We start from the raw sequence: 14,559 nt of genomic DNA on the forward strand, positions 1-14,559 counted from the left end.
AATCATGCCTATTACAATAAATGAAAAGAAACTTGTCTCAAATATGGTAGTAGCATTATCCAGGCTGATCACTTCCCTCCTAGGGGGAATATTAAAAAGTATTAGAACACCTCTCTCTGTTGAAGCACCTGGTCATTTCTACTGGTTATAGTTGTGAGAACATCTCATGGGTTGTGAGAACATCTCTCTATATCCATTCCTAAATCAAAATAAGCTATTTCAGCTCAAGGTTTGTAAGGAGTGGTAAAAAGTATTTTGAATTGGTCTCTGTCTCTTGGTGTTCTACCAACTTCTATCTTACTATCTCAGAGAAGAAAGTCATCTCTAAATCTGGTAAGATTCTAAAGCTTCCCTAGGAATTTGGGGTTGAAGACAAGAGATTCTAGCCTTAGTCTGACTAATCTCTGGAATAGAGAAAACATAAATTAGGTAGCTATGAGTTGCCATGTCCCACCCTGTGGTTTAGAAAGAAAAAAAACAGGAAATCTGCAGTGAGAGAGCAGTGAAATATTTGCAAAGTGAAGAATAGAGATGAGAGATGAGGAGAATGTGATTCCTGGCTTTCTAATGGTGCTCCATTCCCTTGTTCCAGCCCTTCATGTTTCCTACCCTTGGGTTAGTAAGGCAACCTTGTATCCTAATTATAAATTCCCCTTTTTGCTTAAGCTAACAAGATTTGATTTCTGTTACTAGCCACCATCCCTGAGCCCTGTTTTTAACTGTTTTTCTTAGCTTTGGTAAGGTACCCTTGTAATTTTTAAATAAATTACCTTTTTTGCATAAAGTAGAATTTTGTTTCTGTTACTATAACCAAAGCATCCTAACCAAATTCTTGTCATTACAAATGAGAAATAAAGAGATCTATGCACTTAAAGTAATTGTCACACTGTAGTGATAGAATAAACTGAGTTTATTTCTTCAAAACCTAATACATTTACTTGTTTATTAAAATGTTACTTTGTATCATAGGTATATACATTGTTCTATTCGAAAAGCCCAATGAGCAGTTCATATGAAATTACACCAGTCTAAAATAATCTTATTTTCAAGAACTGTGAAGGATCTGAGATTTCACCATCCATACCAGCTGACAAGTTAACCTGCAACAGTTTCATGTCTCTTAGGTCAGCGACCAAGGACAGTCATAGTAATAGCAATATCAATAGCCAAAGTAACATCATTTTTGCCTCATTTCCTGAGCCCCAGTTCCCACGGGCAGTAGGAAGAGGCCCAAATAATACCTGCACGGTGGATTGCATAACGGGAAAGGAACACTGAGTGAGGGAAACAGATATTTTATAATGGGCAGTAAGCACATGTGCCCTTTGTACCATAGGAAGCCACAATATATTCCAAGACTCTTTGCTACATAAACATCCTTGAAAAGAGTTTGGCAGTCTGTGTCTCTGCTCACAGGCATGAAGAAATACAAGAGATCCATAATTAACATTGCCATAGGGTGTTGGTTACAGTTTTTTTTTTAAATCACAAATACCTGGAAACCAACGCAAATTAGCTTAGGAAAAATTTTTTATTTTGTAAGTAGAATCAAATAATGGTTAAGCAACTAAATACAGGAAACACAAGGTTGTAACTGGGCCTCAGGAACAGACAGAACAGGCTCAAAGTCCATCAGGAATTTCTCTATTCATACCAGTCGAGTTTTGATTGGGGAAAATGAACCACTATCATGTATGAGAAAAGGAATTTATTACAGGAATTATATCTTACATGTTGTAGGAGAAGCTGGGGAAGTGAAGTAAGTTTAGGAGAGAAGTCAGAGAATCAGAGAAGTCACCAGTCAGATAATCTGAGAAGCCACCTTGTCCAACTGCCACAGTGAGACTGTGGAGTGGGAGGAGAGGGGTAGGGGAAAGGCTTGTGAGAATATCTACAGGAAGATGTGCCTCTGAGTAGCTACTGCCTTGACAGTATTTTGCCAACTCTCTGGTGGTGACCCTGGGGCTATTGTTTGTCAATAGGGTCAGCAGTTAGGAGGAAAAGCTGGACATTGGGAAGAAGAACTGGAAACACGACAGAGGAGAGTGAGGGCAATTTGGAACCCACTGTCCTCTCTGCTGTTGCCACATCTAAGCATGATGACCTTCACAGAGAAATGGCTTCTGCTTAAATTCTGCCTTCCATATGTTGCACATATTCCTCTCTTGGCCAACTCTAGCCCGGAATCATACAGGGGAAATGATACTGGGAAACATAATTCAAGCTTAATGAGTTAACAGAGTACAAATCACCTCAGTCCACTCATCAGTTTGGCATTCATTTACACTTTAAAACTTCTGTATAACAAAGTAGCAATCATGTTCTTACATTCCATGATGCAAGATCCCTCCTATAATAAACAATACACCAACACTCTCCCCAGTGGAGGATACAAAGTCCCTAAGTTTAGCCACTATTCACATGTGCTAGTAGGGGAATGAGATAGGGGAAGAAAAGAAAAAGAACTGGTATATATTCATTTCAAAGTAGGAAGTGAAATGCCTGTAACTACTACCATCATTTTTGTAACTTGTCACATGGTCACAGCTGAGACAGAAAGTAAAGCATTCACTACTGGATTACCAGGAGTAATAGAAGAGTCACTCTCATTTTCACCCTTTCTCTCTTGGACCTGAGAATCCTAGCCAAGAGACAAACAGCACCATATCTTAGTACCTGAACATATACCACATCCTGGAGGATATTATCTGTCTGGGCCATGAAAATTATTGCCACTAAAACTGGGTCTTCAAAAAGTGCCCCCCACCAACCTCCACACCATTCTATCGGTTCTTGCTTTGGGTAATGGGGAAAATGGTAAGAAGAGATAATTCCATGAGCATGACCCTACTGACATACCTCATTTCATGTTAAGTAAAATTATTTTCTGGTCAGAAACAGTCTTTTCAGATACCATGATGGTGAATGTGGTACCCTGAAATCCAGGGATGGTGGTAATGGGAGAAGCACGGTGTCTAGAAAGGCAAATCCATATCCAAAGTGAGTGTATATTCCAGTGAGAACACAGGTGATGTCTTTCTCTTGGTAGAAGTGGTCTGGTGTAATCCACCTGTTACCAAGTGGCTGACTCATACTCCCCCCAGGGAATGGGAAATCAGTGTTAGTCTCTGCTGTTGGCAGATGGGGCTCTCAGAAGTGGCTATAGTCACGTCAGCCTTAGTGAGTGGAAGTCCATGTTCCTAAGCCCATGAGTAACTTTCATCCCTTCCAACATGGCAAGTTTGTTCATGAGTTCATTGGGCAAGGACAAGGGTAGCTGTTGGAAGAGGCTGACTAACATCCATGGAACAGATCATCTTGTCCACTTGATTATTAATGTCTTTTTCTGATATTGCCCTTTGGGGAGCATTTACAAGGGACTCAAATTTACCTTCACATTCTGTGCCCATTCAGAGTAATTTACCTACATATATCTTCCTTAGACTCCTTGTACTCCTTACAAGTCTGCAACCATCCAACCAAATCCTTAGCCACTGCCAATGAATCAGTGAAAATCTATACAGTCTGAACATTTGTTCTTCCAGGCTCTACAGATAGGTCACTGCTCAGAGTTATGCCTACTGAGACTATCTTTCACTACTGCCCATCAGAGCCAGGGCTGTGGTACTCCAGCTGTGAATTTTTAGCTGATGCTGGCATACCATGCAGAACTATCTGTGAACCAGGGTCAAGGATTTTCTTCCTCAGTCAATTGGTGACAAGTCATAGATATATGTTGAAAGAGAGAAGACCATGCAGCAGCAGTAAGAGCCACAAGTATATTAACCATTTCCTCATACAATTCCTTTGTGCCTTCAGAATCCACTCAAATTCAATTTTATATGTTTTAATGCCATTTTTGATCTAGTGTAGATCTGTATACCTAACTTTACGTATTAGTGAATCAGAGAACATCCAGTTCATGGTGAGCAGCTCAACTCAAAGGTAACTTGGTGACCATGGTCACATGGTAAGTCTCTACTAGTCTAATGGCAAGCTAGGTGGTGTTTCCAAAAGGAGGATAATTATTGGCAGGTGATAACATAACTTTGTTTGGAATCCTATAAACTCTGATCAACCTATATTTGCCTGCTAAAGTCTTCATACAGTATCCCTATCTGCCAGAAACTTCAAATAATATGGATCTGCTGGACCATATGGCCCAAGGGACAGAAAAACTAACTTGGTAACCTGTACCTGCTGCAGAGCCTTCTATTCTTCTGGGCAATACTCAGAATTGGAACTCTTCCAAGTTATTCAGTGAGTCAAAGTAGCACCCTCAAATGAGGTTTATGTTGCCTCCAATATCCATTGTGCCTCTTTCTTAGTGGTTGGAGGAGTCAGATGCAGCAACTAGTTTTTCATCTTGGAGCATCTGGACATGCTCCAGACCACTGGATGCCTAGAATTTACTGAGGCAACAGGCCTTTGAATTTTGTGGAACTTATTTCCACCCTCTGACATGCATATATCTTATCAAACTATCTAGGATAGTTACTAATTCTCACTCACTATGTCAAGTCAGCATGGTACCACAAATATTCTGTGTTGTCCATTCTTGTGTAATGAAGAAGATCAAGACCCATTTGGACTAGATTATGACAGGGGGTTAGAAAAATAATATAACCCTGGGGTGGAACAGTGAAGGTGTAGTGCTGATCCTTCCAGATGAAACAAAACTGCATCGTGTGGTCAACTGCATCGTGTGGTCAAAGTGTTGATTTTTTGCAGCAATGAAACAACACCCAAACAGTACCTGTAATTAGAGGGACTACATGAATAAGTCATTTGGAACAATCCACTTTCATTTTCTAGGATCTATCTGTCTTCTGCACAGGCCAAATAGGCAAGCTGAAAGAAGATGTGGCAAGAATCACCATCCCTGCATCCTTCAAGCAACATTAATCTCTCCAATGTCTCTATGTGCTATTGCTTTTGGTTTATTATTTTGGTATGGGGAAGCAATTCTAGTGCCTTCCACTTGGCTTTTGCTACCATAATAGCTCTCATTCCATGGGTTAGAGAACCTATATGGAGATTTTGTTAAGTATGTCTATTCCAATTATGCTTTCTGGAACTGGAGAGAGAACCATGGATTTGGTTTGGAATTTACTGGAGCCATTGAGATGGACCCAAACCACCACTACATTAGTGACCTGAGCTCCATAAACCCCTATTTGACTAGTGGACTACCGTGACATTTTAGAACTCCAGTAATTAGTTTCAGTTCACAAAAATTATCTAGTAATCCTTTTTGAAAATCTGGTTATTTCCCTTAGCCTAATGCACCAGCACACTGGCAAATGGTTGCAAATATCTGGGGGGGAAGCCTAGGAAGAAGATTTACAGTGTCAATTTTTAGGAGAGCAGCAGGGTCCTTCATCAAAGACCATCTTTTATCCAAAGGGCTCTGGGTCTGAGAACAAGCTTAAATCTGGGATGTGATTGAGGAGCCACCACTCAATTATATTGTAGTGATTCAAATTAGACCTATTTATTGAGCTAGAGCTTTTCCTCTTATTCAGATCAAGTTAGTCTTTATAGGTTAAATCTGTCTCCAGTGTGGTAGACAACAGCTGAAGTGTCTGTCTGGCTCTTTCAGCTCTTGTTTTGCCCCTGGATAACTTGGATTTTCACCTATGTAACAGTTCAAGAGTGAGCCGTGGCAGAGGACCAGAACAAATATTTTCCCAAAGAAGACATACAAATGGCCAACAGACACATGGATAGTTCCTCAGTATAACTGATCATCAGAGAAACTGAAATCAAAACCACAATGAGATGTTACCTCACACCTTTTAGAATGGTTGTCATCAAAAAAACAAGAGATAACAGGTGTTAGCAAGGATGTGGAGAAAATGGAACACTTGTGCACTGTTGGAGGGAATGTAAATAGGTGCAGCCATTATGGAAAACAGTATGGAGATTCCTCAAAAAATTAAAAGTAGAACTACCATGTGGTCCAGCAATTCTTCTGGGTACATATCCAAAGGAAATGAAAACACTATCTCAAAGAGGCATTTGCATCCTTATATTCATTGTAGCATTATTTACAATAGCTAAGACACTGAAACAAGTGTCCATCAACACATGAATGGAAAAGGAAAATTTGGTATATATACACAGTGGAATAGTGTATAGGACTATATAGTGGACATCTTGCCGTTTGTGACAACATAGATGGACCACAAGAGCATCACGCTAAGAGAAATAAGTCAGAGAAAGGCAAATACTGTATGATCTCACTTATATGTGGAATTTCAAAAAGCAAAACTCATAGAAACAAAGGACAGATTAGTGGTTGCCAGAGGCTAGGGATGAGGGGTGGAGGAAATGGGTGAAGTTGGTCAAGAGGTACAAACTTCCACTTATGAGATAATTTCTGGGATATAGTGTACAACATGGTGACTTTAGTTAACAGCACTGTATTATATATTTGAATGTTGCTAAGAGAGTAGACCTTAAAAGTTCCTATCACAAGAAAAAAAAAACTGCAAAACTGTGTGCTGATGGATGTTACTTATTGTGACAACCGTCTTGCAATACATACATGTATGAAATCATTATGCTGTACACCTTAAACTAATATGTCAATTACATCTCAATAAAACTGGAAAAAATTTTAAATAAATAAAAATAAATTTTAAAAAATATTGTGCTCTGGATTGCAGGGGTATTTATATGCAGATTTGGGGCTCCACATCAATTTAAGCAATCACCCACAGATGAAGGTACTTTGTGGGAGTCCATGAATCCAGTGGAGAAGTTCCAAAACACCATAGAAGAAAAAAAAATCTGAAAATAAATATATTGAAGAGGGTTAGAGAAAGAGTTTCACTTTGCCCATGTCACCTCTACCTCAAGGTGGCAAGACTTGGTGCCAGGAAGACCCCCACAGCCTGTAATTTTTCCCGCAGGAGAAAGGGAGAGCATGTGAGTGAGTGCCTCTCCCAGCTGTGCTGGATGCTGCCCAAGAGGTCCACTTCCTTCTTGCCTAACTCAGGTTACTGAGGTGATCTGCGAGGCTGTGCAATTGGGAGAGGTGGGGAGCACAGAGACACAGTTGTGTCCCTTTGATGTACTTGGAATATATCAAAGGGACACAGCTAACAGCTTCACGCTTCTTCCTACCAACTGATCTGTGGATTCTATCTAAAAGGCCAACCATGAGATACTGGGAATGCCTTATCTTAACTGGCTCATGAGAACCCTCAACTCTCTGTGCATCTCCCCTATATTCACAACCTCCCCATGGCTGGTTCCCAGCATGAGCTCCTATGGACGGTGAGAGCTAGCCCTTGCAGATGTCTAGCAAACAAGCACAGAAAGTGATCCCAACTCTGTGGGACTGGGAGAGTGCTCATAAACTTGAGTATTTCAGGGTACTGCCCAAGGGGGGAAAAGAGGAGGCCCTCAGCACCCAGCCTATCTTCGCAGGATTGAGAAAAGGCATGCAATCTTAAGAATTCTCCCCTAAGAGAGAGCAAGAAGTGTAGACTGGGCACATGCATAGAAAAGATCTGTAAAAGCCTCAGAATTCCTTGCTGGACTAACAAATGAAGGTATCTCTCTCCTGAAGCCAGTCAGTAAATATTGGAGGAGCTGACTTCTTCAAATGTGATGAAAACAATGCAAGACTTCAAGAAATATGAAAAAATCAAAGAAATAGTATACCACCAAAGGAACACAATAATTTTCTAGTAACCAGCCCCAAAGAAATGGAGATCAACAACTTGCCTGGCAAAGAATTCAAAATAATTTGTTTATTTTTGTTTTTTGGCCAAGCTGCATGGCATGTAGAATCTTAATTCCCTGACCAAGGATCAAACCTGTGCCCCCTGAAGTGGAAGAATGGAGTCTTAACCACTGGACCTCCAGGGAAGTTCCTCAAAATAATTGTTTTAAGGAAACTCAGCTACAAGAGATCATACAACTCAATGAAATCAGGAAAACAGTGTGTGAACAAAATAAGAGGTTTAGCAAAGAAAAAGAAAGTATTTTTTAAATTCTGCAGCTGAAGAATAGAATGAATAAAATAAAAAATGTGATAGAGAGCATCAACAATAGACTTAATCAAGCTGAAAAAAATCTGTGAATTCAAAGACGTCATTTGAAATTATCCATCCATCATCAGAGGAATACATATTTTAGTTTATTTAGCTAATTTTACACCTCAAGGAACTAGAAAAAGAACAAACGAAGGCCAAAGATAGCAGAAGAAAGAAAATAACAAAGATCAGAGCAGAAAAAGTATCAATATATGGACCAGAAAAATAGTAGGAAAAAAAATCAATGAAACTGAGCTGTTTTAAAGAAAAACAAACAATACTGACAAATTTTCATCTTGACTAAGAAAAAAGAGAAGATTCAAATCAATAAAATCAAAAATGAAAGAGAAGACATTACGACTGTTACTGCAGAAACACAAAGGAGCATAAAAGACCATTATGAACAATTATATGACAACAAATTGGACAACCTAACAGAAACAGATAAATTCCTAGAAATATAATCTGCCAATATCAAATAGATAAAAATTTTGAATCACTATGTTGTACACCTGAAACTAATATAATAATATTATAAATCAACTATACCTCAATAAAATTTTTAAATAAAATAAATTTTTATTTAATTTTTGAAAAGACTGAATCATGAAGAACTAGAAAGTATGAATAGACCTATAACTAGTAAGAAGATTAAATTAGTAATCAAAAATCTCCCAAAAAAGGAAAAGTCCAGGACAAGTTGGTATACCTGGTAAATTGTACCAAACATTTACAGAGAAATTAATGCCAATCCTTCTCAAACTCTTCCAAAAAATTTAAAGTAGATGGAACACTTCCATACTCAACTTGCAAGGCCAGCATCACCCGGTTAACAAAGCCAGACAAGGATATTGCAAGAAAAGAAAATTACAGACCAACATCCCTGATGCACATAGATGCAAAAATCCTCAGCAAAATATTAGCCAACCAAATTCAACAATACATTAAAATAATCATAAACCATAATCAAGTGGAATTTATTCTGGGGATGCAAAGATGATTCAATATCCACAAATCAGTAAACGTGATACATCACATTAACAAAATTAAAGATAAAAATCATATGATCATCTCAATCGATGCAGAAGAAGCATCTGATAAAATTCAACATCCATTCATGATAAAAACTGTCACCAAAGTGAGTATTGAGGGAATGTACCTCAACATAATAAAGACCATACACTACAAGCTCACAGCTAACATCATACTCAATGGTGAAAAGCTGAAAGCTTTTACTGTAAGATCAGGAATAACACAATGATGCCCACTCTCACCACTTTTATTCAGCATAGGTCTAGAAGTCCTGGCCAGAGAAATGAGGCAAGAAAAAGAAATAAAGTTATCCAAATGGGAAAGGAAGAGTGAAATTGTCTCTATTTGTAGATGACATGATATTATATATAGAAAACCCTAAAGACTACCAAAAAAACTGTTAGAACTAAAAAAAGATTCAGTAAAGTTGCAGGATATAAAATCAACATACAAAAATCACTTGCATTTTGATATGCTAACGATAAACTATCTGAAAGAGACATTAAGAAAGCAGTTCCATTTACAGTCACATTAAAGACAATAAAATACTTAGGAATAAACGTGACCAAGGAGGTGAAAGTCTTGTACACTGAAAACTGTAAGACGCTGATGAAAAAAACTGAACAAGACACAAATGGATTGGAAGAATTAATATCAATAAAACACCCATGCTCCCCAAAGTGATCTACAGATTCAATGTAATCTTTATTAAAATTCCAATGGCATTTTTCACAGACACAGAAAAAAAACCCTAAAATTTATATGGAACCACAAAAGACTCTAAATAGCCAAATCAATCTTAAGAAAGAAAAACAAAGGTGGAGGTATCACACTTCCTGATGTCAAATTATATTACAAAGCTATAGTAATCAAGACACTATAGTACTGGCATAAAAACAGACACTTAGAACAATGGAATGAAATAGAGAAGCCACAAATGAGCCCACCAACTAATCATTGACAAAGGCACAAAGAACATAAAATGGGGAAAGGATAGTCTCTTTAATGAATACTGTTGGGAAAACTGGATATTCACATGCTAAAGAATGAAACCAGACCTCTATCTTACACCACTCACACAGATTAAAGACTTAGTGTAAGACTGGAAACTGTCAAAACTCCTAGAAGAAAACACAGGGAAAAAATTCTTTAATGTTGGTCTTGGCAATGGTATTTTGTATTTGACACCAAAAGCACAGGCAACAAAAGCAAAAGCAAACAAGTGACGCTACATCAAATGAAAAGGATTTTGCACAGCAAAAGAAACCAATAACAAAATGAAAAGACAACCTGTGGAATGGGAGAAAATATTTGCAAACCATATATCTAATAAGAGATAAATATCTAAATATATATAAGGAACTAATATAACTCAATAGCAAAAAACAAATAATCAGAATTTAAAAATTAGCAAAGGACCTGAATAGGCATTTTTCCAAAGAAGACACACAAATGGCCAATGGTACATGAAAAGATGCTCAGCATCACTAATCATCAGGAAAATGCAAGTCAAAACCACAGTGAGATATCACCTCACTCCTATTAGAAGGGCTATTATCAAAAAAACAACACAAAAAAAATGTTGGTGAAGATATGGAGAATAGAGAACTCATGTGCTATTGGTGGAGTAATAATAATGTAAATTATTACAGCCATTATGGAAAACAGCATGTAGTTTCCTCAAAAAATTAAAAGTAGAACTACCACATGATCCAACAATCCCAATTCTGGATATATATCCAAAAATAAATGTCTTGAAGAGCTATCTGTGCCTCCATGTTCACTGCAGCATTATTTACAATAGCCAAGATATGGAAACAACCTAAGTACTCATTAATGAATGAATGGACAAAGAAAATATGGTGTATATATACATATATATATATACACACACACACGATAATGGAATATTATTCAGTTACAAAAAATAATAAAATCTTGCCATTTGCCACAACATGGATGAACCTGGAGGCCATTATGCTAAGTGAAATAGGCCAGGTAGAGAAATCCAATTACTGTGTGGTATCACTTATACTTGGACTCTAAAGAAAAAAAGTCACATTTATAGAAAGAGAGAGTAGAATGGCAGTTGCCAAGGATTGGGGAAATGGTGAAATGTTGGTCAAAAGGTACAAACTTTCAGTTATAAGGTGAATAAGCTCTAAAAATCTAATGTACAGCATGGTGACTGTAGTTAATAATACTGCATTGTATACTTGAAATTTGCTAAGAGAGAAGATCTTAAGCTTTCCCCCATACATACTCAAAAAAGGGTAAATATTAAGGTGATGGACACGTTGATTAAATTAATTGTGGTAAATATTTCACAATGTATCAATATTCATATGTCAAATCTACCATATACACTTTAAATATATACAGTTTTCAATAGATCTTTATTGGAGTATAATTGCTTCACAATACTGTGTTAGTTTCCACAATGAAGTGAATCAACCATATGCATACATATATCACCATATCCCCTCCCTCTTGAGCCTCCCTCTCTCCCTCCCTATCCCACCCCTCTAGGCGGTCACAAAGCACCAAGCTGATCTCCCTGTGCTATGCTGCTGCTTCCCACTAGCTATTTTACATTTGGTAGTGTATATATGTCGATGCTACTCTCACTTTACCCCAGCTTCCCCCTCCCCACCCTGTGTCCTCAAGTCCATTGTCTATGTCTACGTCTTTATTCCTGCCCTGCCACTAGGTTCATCAGTACCATTTTTTTTTTAGATACCATATATATGTGTTAGCATATGGTATTTGTTTTTCTCTTTCTGACTTACTTCACTCTGTATGACAGACTCTAGGTCCATCCATCTCCCTGCAAATAACTCAGTTTCGTTTCTTTTTATGGCTGAGTAATATTCCATTGTATATATGTGCCACATCTACTTTATCCATTCATCTGTCGATGGACATTTAGGTTGCTTCCATGTCCTGGCTATTGTAATAGTGCTGCAATGAACATTGTGGTACATGTCTCTCTTTTAGAATTATGGTTTTCTCAGGGTATATGCACAGTAGTGGGATTGCTGGTTCATATGGTAGTTCTATTTAAAAATTTTTAAGGAACCTCCATACTGTTCTCCATAGTGGTTGTATCAATTTACATTCCCACCAACAGTGCAGGAGGGTTCCCTTTTCACCACACCCTTTCCAGCATTTATTGTTTCTAGATTTTTTGATAATGACCATTCTGACCGGTGTTAGGTGATACCTCATTGTAGTTTTGATTTTCATTTCTCTAATAATTGGTGATGTTGAGCATCTTTTCATGTGTTTGTTGGCCATCTGTATGTCTTCTTTGGTGAAATGTCTATTTAGGTCTTCCGCCCATTTTTTAGTTGGGAGTGCTTGTTTTTTTGATATTGAGCTCCATAAGCTGTTTGTTAACTACATACAATTTTATTATATTAAAATTGTTTTCAATAATTATATTCAATAATTATTAAATTATAATATATTCTATTATATTTGAATATGATATATAATATATATTACATGTATATGATATATATATATATATTATATAATATATTCAATTCAATAAAGCTGGAAACAAAACAAAACATCTCCCAAAGCTGTTCCATTAAATTCTATGGCTTCAAGAAACTGTTAGATGCTCACTGAATATCATGATAATATCTTCATCAGCAACCTATAGATTTAAAAAAATAAAAAAGATAACAAACTTGTGCTCTTTGGGAAAAACAATCTCATCTGGTTTGCTTGTTTTTGTGTTTTAAAATACAGAATAGTACCATAAAAATTATAATAAAAAGTCATATGTGAATTCCCAAAGTAAACAAATATTGATATTTTCTCAAAAAAAGAAAAAAAGATTTGTTAGGTTGCATCCAGATGAGCCTTTACTCTAGTCCTAATAAAGCTCCACAACTAAGACATTCCTCTTCTGAGAACTCTATCTAATGCCTTGTGTTTTATGATGCCCCCCCACTCCAGCTTTGCACACAAAATATTCCCAGCCCTAGGTGAATGTGGGAATTTGTTGGCCTACTGCTTTCTAACAGACTTTCCCCAGCATCAAATAGTGTCCTCATTTGCGTTCACAAAGTAATGCTCATCAAAAGACTCAGGGGGAACGCTCTGCAGATCTCCAAAGCTCTTTCTTTGTGCAGTTCCCTCCTCTCTGGCACTCTGCTTGGCTAGTAATAGCTGCCTTCCCCTCCAAAAGCTCCAGTATCTATCTCCTCAACCCAGCAAGACCACCAGACTCTGAATTTCCCTTGCCTCCACTACAGTGTAGAAACTTCCTCCAGGGAATAAGTTGAGGAAATCAAGGGGTTTGCTTCATTAATTTCCCATTTCTCAGGGTTCACAGTCTTGCAAGGCCTGTTGCCCAATGTCTGAAACATTGTTTCACATATTTTGTCTGGTTTTCTAGTTAAGTGGAAAGGTAAATCTAGTCCCTGTTACTACCTCATGGCTGAAAGTGTTAAGTCCCTCCTAACTCTGGTTTTGCATTCCTCAAATCTATCTTCTTCCTTATAAAGCCAGAGTGATATTTCATAAATGCAAATATAACATTATCTCTCCTCACTTAAAACCCCTCGATTGCTTCCATCTGACACTAATCCCATTCTTAAACTCTAGGTTCCTGTCATGCTAAGCAGTCCTGGAATTCATCAGGCTGTTTCATGCACCTATGCTTATTTTACTCCCCACTCCTTTAGCCTTTAAAAGATAGCTCTTGGGCTTCCCTGGTGGCGCAGTGGTTGAGAGTCCGCCTGCTGATGCAGGGGACACGGATTCGTGCCCCAGTGCAGGAAGATTCCCACATGCCACGGAGCTGCTAGGCCCGTGAGCCATGGCCGCTGAACCTGCACATCCGGAGCCTGTGCTCGGCAACGGGAGAGGCCACAACAGTGAGAGGCCCGCGTACCGCAAAAAAAAAAAAAAAGATAGCTCTCTGTGGTCAGAGGGTAAAAACTTCCAGTTAAAAGAAGAATAAGTTTGGGGGATCTAATGTACAGCATGGTGATTATAGTTAATAATTTGTATTACATACTTGAAAGTTGCTAAGAGAGATTGTCAACATTCTCACCATAAAAAAGAAATGGTAGGGACTCCCCTGGTGGCTCAGTGGTTAAGAATCCGCCTGCCAATGCAGAGGACACGGGTTTGATCCCTGGTCCAGGAAGATCCCACATGCCACGGAGCAACTAAGCCTGTGCACCACAACTACTAAGCCTGCACTCTAGAGCCTGCGAGCCACAACTACTGAAGTCCAAGTGCCACAGCTACTGAAACCTGCACGCCTAGAGCCCAAGCTCCACAACAGGAAAAGCCATGGCAATGAGAAGCCCGCGCACCACAACAAAGAGCAGTCCCCGCTCCCCACAAGGAGAGAAAACCCATGTGCAGCAACGAAGACCCAATGCAGCCAAAAATAAACAAATTTAACAAAAAAAGAAATGGTAGTATGTGAGATGACAGAGGTATTAGCTATTGC

The sequence above is a fragment of the Phocoena phocoena genome, chromosome 1 (genome assembly GCF_963924675.1).
Source record: "Phocoena phocoena chromosome 1, mPhoPho1.1, whole genome shotgun sequence".
In the NCBI taxonomy this organism is placed as follows: Eukaryota; Metazoa; Chordata; class Mammalia; order Artiodactyla; family Phocoenidae; genus Phocoena; species Phocoena phocoena.